The sequence below is a fragment of the Tachypleus tridentatus genome, chromosome 3, assembly GCF_004210375.1.
Source record: "Tachypleus tridentatus isolate NWPU-2018 chromosome 3, ASM421037v1, whole genome shotgun sequence".
Lineage (NCBI taxonomy): Eukaryota > Metazoa > Arthropoda > Merostomata > Xiphosura > Limulidae > Tachypleus > Tachypleus tridentatus.
Genome location: NC_134827.1, coordinates 55,282,547 through 55,295,291, shown reverse-complemented (window position 1 = coordinate 55,295,291; position 12,745 = coordinate 55,282,547). Strand labels below are relative to the sequence as shown.

Here is a 12,745-nt window from a genome sequence, read left to right as displayed (position 1 = left end):
AAGTGTATGACCTCACCATTCAAAAAGGTCAACTCTGTAAACAGCTGTCTGTTGATGGTAATTACTTCATTCAGGCGCGTGAAACACATCTGCAGAGTACAGTTCTAATACGTCAGCCAGTGGATAAAGCTTCAAACAGCTTTATGAAATAATCGATAACACATACAAAGTACATCTGTCAGTTTTGAACAGACGGTCAGCAGTGTTAAGAGGATAACCTCACACTCTCATTCTGTGTTTTTCCTGATGTGTACAGTGTTTACATAATCACTAAATGCCTTTACTTAAATATAGCGAAACAAAAAACAAACACCTCTGCAGTCTGCACATTGGTAACAGTTCGCAACACTCTCTGGTGTCCTCTGTTATACGTTCGTAACTCAAATAATTTTCTGTCTTATAGCTCTGGAAACTGTTAGCTGGGTCAATGGTTGGGGATCACATCCGTAAATTGACTGTAGAAATGCTAGGTCTTTCACGCTTTACATTTAACAATTTGTGATGGGCACGTGCCGTCCAGCTGAATGGTAAGTAGTGCTCAGGCTTGGTCTGAGTTATTCATTCGTTCATATGAAGTAACTGATTAATATTTCAAGATGTCCACACAAATTCAGAATTGTCACTTTTTGACGTCACTATGTCCATGATCTGAACTATCGATAAACAGAGACGATCTCATTGGTTGATGAAATACCGTATTTTTCGGCGTATAAAACGATATATATATATATATATTTTTTTTACATTTTGCTGGAGACTTGACTCATACATCACATCGACTTATCTCAGGACTAGTCATAAAATTTCTCAATGTTTCATTTTCTTCAGTTGTGGAGATCGTCAAAGTAACCTGCTTAACCAACAAGCCCATGCCCTCTTGACCTGTTTCAGACTTCGTTACGAGCATACAAAAAAAAACATGGCTCATCTCACAAGTCGAGTAAGTCCTGTACAGCAGTATATTAGCTGGAAGTCGTGAAATTTAGAGAGATAAACGGTTTCTCTGATGTTATGTAACTATTTATGTAGATGGTGATTAAAACTGTTTATTAATGGTCTAATTATTACTGGTGATAATATGGCTATACAGTTTCACATTTGTTAGAAGTTTGATTCTGTCTTTCGCGAGTTTATACTCGCTATATTTTTACTTCACGTGCTCTGTTTTTTTGGCGAACTTTCGCTCTCTTCAAAATTCTGCATATTTTCCATCGTGTTGGAATACAGCGCGCAACACAATGATGTTGTAGTTCATCATCGACATGTGAGGAACATCAACATTCCCGTGACGTTCTCCTGGTCAGTGTTGTACCACAAGGTTGTACTTTTGTGGTATGATTCTAGAACACGTGATCATACTGTCATCAACCATTACAATGATGCATGGTCCATTTAAGCGGTGAACTTTCTATCATACAAGGCGTGGTATTGATGTTACAGATATCACTTCTACAAGCAGTTCTGTCATTCACGAGATGTTATATAGTATGCTCTGCTCTGTCATGTACTTGTGGCTTAGGTTTTGTTTTCTCACAGACTTTGTGGTCATAATGTTTTGAATTAATCACAAAGCTACACAATGGGCTAGCTGTGCTCTGACCACCACGGGTATCGAAACCCGGTTTTTAGCGTTATAAGTCCGCAGACGTACAGCTGAGCCACTGAGGGGTATCATAATGCAAGTAGTCAACAATGACCGAACTTTCCTACATAGAGGGATTCTTATTTGCGCAAAATTTTTGGAACATAAGGAATACTGGAGAGAACGTGGAAGATGGTAGGCAATAGAAAAACGTTTTAACAAACAAACAGACTACCAGAAGATTGAAAAATACAAGTGGAATTAGACAGTTCGTATCTTTGAAAGAATCATTTCACTGGTCGAGTTACGTCTCTCTTGGATGTTTTTACTCAATGTTACGTCCATTTTTTTTTGTCATGAAGTAAATTTAACACAGTGCACGCTGCACGTGTAACCTATGATATTCTTAACACGCGACATTCTTTTGTGAGTGCTGAGGAAACTTATACACCCAGCTTTTTTATACCTGAACTACCCTCTGGTGGCAAAACGATAGACTGTTTCTTTTAAATACATTCTCTGTGTAATCCTCCTCTAAGGAACCTCCAGTTCTTGCAATGTTTTGCGAATTATGAATCGCTATATATATGCATTTGTTTCTAGACTGATATACACTTTCACGCGGATTTACCGTACTGTTTTGCATTTAAAGTTGGGTAAATACTCTTAAATACAGAGTCCATCCATCCTGAATGCTTCGTAATTTTCGCGCAAACTTAAACAAGAAAACTACTTTCCCATAGTCTTCCCTAATTTTGAACGGATAGACTAGAGGAAAGGCAGCTAGTCAACACCACCTGCCGCCAACGTTTAGGTTATTACTGCTTGAATGAGTAGCGGAATTTCATAGTTACCCTTATAGGTCGTCCAACTCCCTGAAATGGAGCATTTTTATAGTAACATATCACACAATCATGAATCTTGAGTTAAAAGTCCAAGTAACCATTAAGCTACGATTTGGCCTAATTCTGAAGGCATGGCGATAAATATATTCTACGTTAAGATTTATTACTTTAAATATACATATATTGATATGTATATATATACATATACAAAAGAACGTTTAAAGATTTTGTGAACTTAACGTACTTGACTGGTAAAGCGACTGCTTTAATATATACTCAGATTATATTTTTACTATCGCCATCTATGTAGAGAGTTATTAAACTTGATCGTACTGACTTAATTATTAGTATATGTACATATATATACTGATTCTCGTGCTGTTGTCCCCTAGTGGCATATCGGTATGACTGTGAACTCACACCTCTAGAAATCGGGTCTCCAGGCATTCTACTGTGTAGCTTTGTGCTTGCTTTTAAACAGAGAAACTAAGATCGTGATATAAAATGTTCAATAAGCATTACACACTACTGGTTTAAACTGAACTTCAAGAAAGTAGCTCATATTTAATATAGAGGGTGGAAAATACTAAAATATAATGTTCGATCACAGTGGGACAGAGTACACTGAATAGCTTTTAGTTTAAACAAAAACCATTTAATATGGTATTGTGGTGTCATCTGTTGACAACATTTCACACCTAGAAAATTTTAATTTTATCTTCGCGTTTGTAGAAACAACATAAAATTTAATAATATATACTTGGAAGCATATCGTATGGTTGGTGCTGGTGAACCATTAAAATAATTTATAAAGCCTTAACTTACTAATACATCTCACAAGTCCATGTATTATCACTGACCATGTATTATTTTGTTGTATCTCGCAGTCATGTGCATGCTGTTTATCTATTCGCATTTGTATGACTCATAAGTTTATTTATATGATGTATAAATGAAACCACATTTTGTTCTTGTGATGCATGACACCAGGCAGCTAATTTACATTAACTGATAAAGTTTAGGAAACACTGCATATTATAGTTTGTGGATTGTTGCACACGTACGAAACTTTGAATGGATATTAGTTTTTAACCTATTGGATTTAAATACAAAATGACTGGTATCTTTGTTAAGTTTATAAGATATAACTTATTCCACATTTATACTTATTGGTGTTAAAGCTTGCGGATTGTAATCTTTATTACATTTATGTTTAGAATTATTTAGAACTGACCTAACCCTTTTTAACCGGTGAAATCTTTTGTGATGTCATGAGGGTGGTCAGGTGATTAGGGCGCTCGATTCCTAATCTGAGGGTCGCATGATCGAATATCCGTGACACCAAACATACCGTTTCAGCATTGGGGCGCTATAATGTTACGGTCAATCCCACTATTCGTAAGTACAAGAGAAGCCCAAAAGTTGGTGATGACAAGCTGCCTTTCCTCTAGAGTGAAGATAGACCTTGTGTAGCTTTGTGGAATTCAAACATAACCAGAAATATAAATAACTAATAAGGTGAAGCAATGTAATTGTTTGTTGATCTGTGAACTTGTAGACCTCTCTGTATTTGTTGTTTCTAGTTAAGCACAGAGCTACACACTGGGCTTCTTCTGCTGTGCCTACCATGTTATCGAAACCTGATTTCTGGCAATATAAGTCTGCTGTTTGTTTATTTGTTTTTTGAATTTTGCGCAAAGCTATTCGAGGGCTATCTGCGCTAGCTGTCCCTAATTTAGCAGTGCAAGGCTAGAGGGAAGGCAACTAGTCATCACCACCCACCGCCAACTCTTGGGCTACTCTTTTTACCAACGAATAGTGGGATTGACCGTAACATTATAACGTCCCCACGGCTGAAAGGGCGAGCATGTTTTGTGCGACCGGGATTCAAACCCGTAACCCTCGGATTACGAGTCGAACGCCTTAACGTGCTTGGCTATGCCGGGCCCTTTAAATCTACAGCCATATCCCTAACGAGGATATTCATTAATATATTTTCAGTTATTTTAGTTCTGATCTATATAGCTGTCTATGGTCAACTGTTTTTAATAATGAATATTAAATATTCATTTTTCGATGTAATTCGTAATTTAATTACTGAATGAAACAAAGTGTAACAATTAAACTCTCTGCTGATCTGGAATACAGTGATTTATCCTCGAACTCACTGACTTCAGAAACTAAATCATTAATAAGAACTCCTAGAGCATTTGAAGTATTTTAATTTTCTGTCGGAATATATTCGAAATAGAGTTTTTCGTGTTGTTAAAAATATTCCATCTCAGAAGTGCTGCCGTCTAGTGGCTGTCTGCGTAAGAATATCAAGGGTTAAAGGGACAGGTATTGACAGCTGGTGTCAGTGGTATTTAGATGTATGAAAAACGTGATGTAAACATTTACAGGAAAACTCACATATTTGTATAGTACTGTAAAATTATGTCGAGGTAAAGAATAATTTACTTGATCGAAAAGTTAAAATCATAGATAAAGTTTTCATTTATTAATTATTTTTATATTTATGTAGCTATTAGAAAATGTATAATGCGAAAATATTTTAATTTTACGCACTTATGCATTAAATATTTTAGTACAGCTATAATACGCAGAACACCCAGATAGCTTTACGTACACTTCAACAAATACGTAAACAATTTATATTTTACGAAGGGCAGAAAGGTTTACATCGTTGACTTAAGCACAAAATACCATTTTGTTTTCCCTCTTCTGTTTTCGCTGTTATATTTTACTTCTCATTGTTAATTAAAAATGAGTGGTTACGTTTTAAATTCTAGGACTCAAGCAATAACTTCAAAACGTGATTACATGATATATATCAGTAGTTGGTTTTTTATAACATTGAAGGGGAACTTATCGTGACATGAACCTATGTTTAAGATTCTGTGATAACCGTCTAATACTTCATTCTGGACAGCGGGTTCAGTTTTTAAATAATGAATAAACAAAACACGAAACACAGATAATTAAAAATACTTTATTTCATAACAATACTTTCGTTTGAACTCGATTATTACAATAAATTATTCATTTTTAAACTTCATAAAACTACGAAAACCACGCCCATCATCGTGAAAGCTGACGTTGAAACGATTGAAGGGCACATGCTGTAGATAGAGTGGTTGGTGTGGCTTTACTAGTTTCACGTGCTGGCGTGATTTCAAGCCCTTTCCTTCAATTCAGGTGTGCAAAATTAGGAATGCGAATTTAAGAGAACAACGTGTCGTGTTTTTTCTTGTTTTCTTTTTTATCAGCCTGTTCTGTTGTCTTACCCTGAGGAAACGGAGCTGTTAGTGTCTTCAACAAATACATATTGAGAAACATAGGCCTTTTAATAAACCGTAACAAATTTACAATGTAGCAAGGTGGAAACTATTCGGTGTAAATCATTTACACGAACTGAATGTGTTTTTTTTTTACAGTATATAATTCCAAGTTCATGAGAGATGTTAAATTGTCTTCCACTTTATAGGCTAAAAACCGGTTTTCGATATCCGTGGTGGGCGCAGCGCAGATAGCCCATTGTGACGTTTTGTAAAACAAGTTATTAGGCACATCACATTTGTTTCCAACATGCGAAAGACACCCGAGAAATATCTTCTACGTTGTTATAGGACAGAGGTTTCATTCTACAGCATTAAGGTGACGAAGGCCAATGAGTTATCTAATCTCCTATGTATGTTTATTCAACCACTATTACCCAATTGGTGAAACCGGAAATGAAACGTGACAACGGCAAAAATAGCACGAACTTTCTGTTATGGTATTTTAAAAAAATAAAGTTGTAGTTAGTTTATTTCCCAAAAGATGGCGTATGTGTGATAGTGTTTTTTTTCCCCCCTCTACATATTGATTGTATATAATGATTTAACGATTTTAAAATAACAGGGCCTTATCTGTAACCTTACCACGGTTCTTATCTTACTTCACAACGGACTTCAAACGTGATAAACAATCAACGGTACAGACATATGTATAACTTGGTCCATGTTTGTGACGTACGATAACATCACAAATCATAAACTGAAAAAGGTGTATATATATATATATATATATATATATTTCCTCAGTTTCTTGTACACCTGCTTACCAATAACTTTATATATTTTTCATTATAACCGAGACGTCTAGGTTATAGACTACTCCATAATCGCTTTCAGTGAACCCCTGGTGGTAGTCTGTGTAAAATGATAAAAACGTTTATGTTGTAACAGGATAGTACAGTAAATATAGTAAATCAGAGAGAGAAAAACCAAACATAAAGTTTAACTACAAGGCTCGATCCGTATGGTAGGCATAGCATAGATATTCAGGTTATACCGTTAACAGTCAGTACTCGTGGTGGGCATAACACAGATAACCCACTGTGTAGCTTGGTGTATAACAGCAAATAAATAAACCATTATACAGCTTTGCGCTTAAACTAAATCAAACATTTTTTTCTCCAAATCTCATTGTTTTGGAGTACGCTCAACACAAATTAGTGTTGCAACTTTTACTGTTTCTGACCTTAGAATAATTAGTATACAATAACAAATTGTTCAACTCACAAATTGTTGGTTTCTATCTCACTTAAACATTATTGACTGAATTATGATTCTGTACGTGCAACGTATTAAAATCGAGCTGCTGAGTTCGTGGTATAACTACAAGTGTGGAACATTTGTCAACACATTATGTTAATATATTGTGTCTGATATGAAACAAGGTTGGATACTTAGTGTTATATCTGAGGTCTGTAAAGTCCTCTAATAGATTTCAAGTATCACGGTAAAGTAAAAAAAATTAGTTTTTGTGGTTATTTGTAAGAATAATATTAAGTAATATACAGAACAGGATACACGTGCTAACTTATGTTAATTTGTGTGAAATCTTTTTCAACGTATTTTAAACATCATGGTCACGTGAGTTAGGCGAGTGTTGTGTTTGAAACTCGAACCTTGGATCCTCTGATTCACAGAACTGGAAGCTAACCACTATACACGCTTACCTTAACAATTAAAATGAATCATTTGTTTTAATCTCAGAAAGTTAAGCCTTTTATTTCATGAGGTCATTTGTTTTTCAATATGACCTATGGAAACAATTAAAAGACCTTCCTGGAACATATGTGCAGGAAGTTGGTACAGAGATTAGAGTTAAACGTGTGTTGGGCTGATGTAATCTCATATTTTATATGTATAATAAACCAAGATTAATCTCAAAAGACCGGAAATCCACGTATTATTTAGTGCTTCTAACGACGGAAGTGATTTTTATCATTTTTACGATTTCATTCAAGTTTATTATTTCAGTTTAAGGTAAGTTATTATTCGTACGTTCTTAGACAACACTTTTAGTCATATTTTTTTAAATTATATATATGAAGATACATACAATTTAAGCTGTTGTAAATTTATTATCTTTGTCAGCCATGCAACTTGCTGTCACCTATCCTAGTTTTTACATTAATGTGATTATGTACACCTGTCAGCTCTTATAAATCTACTACTATCATTAGCTATGTCTAAACTGACTTAATAGTTGTGTACTGAAAAGTGGATATTTATGTATGTTGAAGCATATTAAGCCTGTATCAGTTTTTCGTCAATAAAACATTAAAATCGGTCTGTCTTTTTGTCCCTTACTTAACTATGTCTACATTACATGGCCAATATCAACCAAACTTTGTGAGATGATAGTTTGGAACAAGGGGCATGTTAGTGGATGTTCACAACCTCTCTATTCCCAATTATTGCTGTTACTGAGCATTTATTTATTTTTTGACGTAAATTAACGTTAACTAGGTTCATAGATGGCGCCACATCTTTATACGGGAAAAACTATTAAAATATCCATGTGCTAGTAATCTCAATGGAGGATTGCAATGAAACAAATGACCTCCTCCACTATATTAATACATGAACTCAGCTAAAATTTCTATTCTAAAAGTCACCATGAAGTTGATATGAAGGACTGTTCTTTTTTTCTTCGGTTATACCAACACTCCTATTTTGATCTGAGAGATTTAACCTTCGGCCCATAAGACGCTTCTGCGACCAGTAACTGCCTATTAATTAATCATGTGAATTACTGTGGAATGACATTATCTGGTTGTTACTTCTTTTTTACAAAGTCACACTAATCATCTCATGGTGTATTTCATGTTTTAAGTATTTATATAGAGTGATTTCTTGAAACTTAACACTTTTAGTGATATGATAATGAATACTGTAATAATATGTTATAACATAAATAAATTGGGGATATTTATAACAGCATCCACCTAGACATTTTTTTTAAAATTCATAACCCGCACAGAGGACCGGTTTGGTTTCTTTTGAATTTCGCGCAAAGCTACTCGAGGTCTATCTGCGCTAGCCGTCCCTAATTTAGCAGTGTAAGACTAGAGGGAAGGCAGCTAGTCATCACCACCCACCGCCAACTCTTGGGATACTCTTTTACCAACGAATAATGGGATTTACCATCACATTATAACGCCCCCACGGCTGAAAGGGCGAGCATGTTTGGTGCGATGGGGATACGAACCAGCGACCCTCAGATTACGAGTTGCACGCCTAAACTCACCTGGCCATGCCGGGCCTATATACACGAGAATAGAAAAAAACAACAACGTACGTTTGTATAACACTCGTGTTCCAAAAGAATTATTGTTGGTTCGACACCTTTCTTTTCAGCACTGCTGTGCTTGACTTGTGTAAGATTGTTTATCTGTCTGCGAGTTTTCTTTAAATAAAATATGGACTACGACAAGGGGGGGGGTGAGAGAGCAGGAAAAATCCTACCAGAAAATTCGGATTCATATGATCCTCATTATAGTTGCTCACTGGTACGTTTCACACCTTAAGAATATTTCTAAAAGGAAGATGGTGTTTGGATAAACAGTGTCACATGCACAACAAAACCTGACCATACGGTACTGGTGTACTGTCTTCGACAGTGGACGTCGGTAGTTTTTTCCTGAGCATGTTAGGAACGGCCTCTCTTTGAAGACGTTATTATTTTAAGACGAATGATTGGACCTGGAGTCACGTAGAAGACAGGATCGCCGTCGGCATTTGTATAACAAAATTACCGTAATTAGAGGCCATAGCTACTCGAACAACGTGAGAACCGTTTTACTCTCGGTTTGCAAGTGAAGCGATTATTTTCATTGTCATTCGGGCAATTCAGTATCGTTTACTGATTATGTTCAGCTGATAATTTAGTATTTTTAGGTGTGCTCCCTCCATCCTGGAGAACGGTCCTGTTGACATGGAGAGAATAGGAGACACTTGTAATATCATTCTTTACAACAAATGATTATGTATAGTAAAGTTTTGTTGGAAGCTATTACAATAAATGATTATGTATAGTAAAGTTTTGTTGGAAACCATTACAACAAATGATTGTGTATAGTAAAGTTTTGTTGGAAACCATTACAACAAATGATTATGTATAGTAAAGTTTTGTTGGAAACCATTACAACAAATGATAATGTATAGTAAAGTTTTGTTGGAAACCATTACAACAAATGATAATGTATAGTAAAGTTTTGTTGGAAACCATTACAACAAATGATTGTGTATAGTAAAGTTTTGTTGGAAACCATTACAACAAATGATAATGTATAGTAAAGTTTTGTTGGAAGTTCTTACAACAAATGATAATGTATAGTAAAGTTTTGTTGGAAGCTCTTACAACAAATGATAATGTATAGTAAAGTTTTGTTGGAATTCCTTACAACAAATGATAATGTATAGTAAAGTTTTGTTGGAATCCCTTACAACAAATGATAATGTATAGTAAAGTTTTGTTGGAATCCCTTACAACAAATGATAATGTATAGTAAAGTTTTGTTGGAATCCCTTACAACAAATGATATATAGTATAGTAAAGTTTTGTTGGAATCCCTTACAACAAATGATAATGTATAGTAAAGTTTTGTTGGAATCCCTTACAACAAATGATAATGTATAGTAAAGTTTTGTTGGAATCCCTTACAACAAATGATAATGTATAGTAAAGTTTTGTTGGTGAAGAAAGACACAGAAACTAGAATCGAATACCTGTCATTCTAACCTAAACTTCAGAACGTCTGAAGAATGTAGTCTGAATGTTAATGTTCAGAAAATGAAACTAACAAGAAATGTCATACTGATAATATATTCTGGTTTTACACTACAATGAATTAATATTTTTTTTAAGTTTATGAACTCGTGTATTTTGAACGTATGTGCTTAATCACTTGTTCCGTTGTTTAGCACAAAGCTGCACAGTAGTCTCTCTGCGCTGTTGCCCATCGTAAGTTACTAAAATTAATTTTTTTTTTAGCTTTATAAATCCAAAGACTTACGCTGGGCCATTTCGTAAGGAGGCTACATACTTAATATGAATCTCTTTGTGAGTTAATTTTTAGACAAAGACTTTAATTAATTTTTATATAGGTCTTATTTATGATTTATACAGCGCCCTCTATCATGTTACGATATTAAAACATTTTACATTACTTGTTAACAATCTATTTTAATTGTTAATGATGTTGGCTAATGGGGTGGGCGAGTTTTGTAATGTCTGATTGGTTAAATAGTAGATGTGTCTAACAAACTAACCCCGAGATAATATTGTTGGATAAGTTTGTTTTTTTTAATTTCGCACAAAGTTACACAAGGGCTATCTGCGCTAGCCGTCCCTGATTTAGAGGAAAGGCTTGGGCTACTCTTTTAGAAATTAATACTAGGATTGAACGTCACATTATAACGCCCCCACGTCTTAAAGGGCGAGCATGTTTGGTGCGACAGGGATTCGAACCCGCGGCCCTCAGATTACGAGTCAAACGCCTTAACCGACCTGGCCATGCCGGCCGGGCCTGTTCGAAAGCTGCTGAGGAACCAGGATTTAAAGATCGCCAGCTGTTTCTGATGTCCACTTTGGGTTATAGGGTTTTATATGTTTGTCTTCAGTTTATTTTTTTAAACCTGCGTGCTTTCTTAATATCGTGAGTGACCCATGGGAAGAACATTATAAGGATGTTTTTGTAGGTGTGTGTGAGTGAGGGGGCATGGCAGTTGACAACTAGACCAAAAGCCATCTCAGATACAAACATGAAAGCTTCAGTTATTACTGTAGCAGAAACTGTGGGTAAGTACTGAGGTATTGTTTGATAAACTGACCACAATTTCGGTGTGTTGCCTTTGACCACACATATGAAGTAAAGATATGGTTAGCCAGAGGTGGAAGAAGATAATATACCTTGAACCCCCCTCCCCTCATACAAAAAAAACAAAACTTATTACTCTCGCTCTTAACTGAATAACTTTTGGGAAGTTATCCCCCCGGGATGTACCTGCTCATGATGAACAATGTGTCATGACAGTAACTCACTACGATCACCAGATCTGTTTCAGCGTCTATAATCCACATAATCGTATGCAAGAAAAGCACAACCATATTTATTGGTGAACGAGCTACAACAATGCCCATAGGAGGTGAAGAAAATTTACGGAGATTTTAAACCCACAGATGATATAACCTCGTTCAGATACCCTTACTAATCTGCTGTGTAACCTTTCGTATCTTCTATACCAAGTTTGAAGGTTACTGACGCTAATAAAACAGGTTTTGTATAAACTGGACTTACGATAGACACTTGTTTCGTTTTATGTTACTAACGAGATAAAACAGGTTTTGTATAAACTGGACTGTACGATAGACACTTGTTTCTTTTTATGTTACTAACGGTAATAAAACAGGTTTTGTATAAACTGGACTGTACGATAGACACTTGTTTCTTTTTATGTTACTAACGAGATAAAACAGGATTTGTATAAACTGGACTGTACGATGGACACTTGTTTCTTTTTATGTTACTAACGAGATAAAACAGGTTTTGTATAAACTGGACTGTACGATAGACACTTGTTTCTTTTTATGTTACTAACGGTAATAAAACAGGATTTGTATAAACTGGACTGTACGATAGACACTTGTTTCTTTTTATGTTACTAACGGTAATAAAACAGGTTTTGTATAAACTGGACTGTACGATAGACACTTGTTTCTTTTTATGTTACTAACGAGATAAAACAGAATTTGTATAAACTGGACTGTACGGTAGACACTTGTTTCTTTTTATGTTACTAACGAGATAAAACAGGTTTTGTATAAACTGGACTGTACGATAAACACTTGTTTCTTTCTATGTTCCTAACGAGAGAAGCCAATAGCAGTTTTTAAGACTGTTCATTGAACAGCGTCCCCCGCTAGTGTATGGATTTACAACGTTAAAATCAGGGGTTCATACTTCGAGGTGATAGATAACATT

The 12,745-nt window shown here is 35.3% G+C and overlaps 1 long non-coding RNA gene across 1 annotated transcript in view; it reads left to right on the top strand.

The window, feature by feature from the left end:
* The window catches only part of LOC143246904 (uncharacterized), a 75,754-nt gene that overhangs the window by 59,821 nt on the left and 3,188 nt on the right, over positions 1–12,745 (top strand). The gene's annotated exons all lie outside the window — the stretch shown is intronic.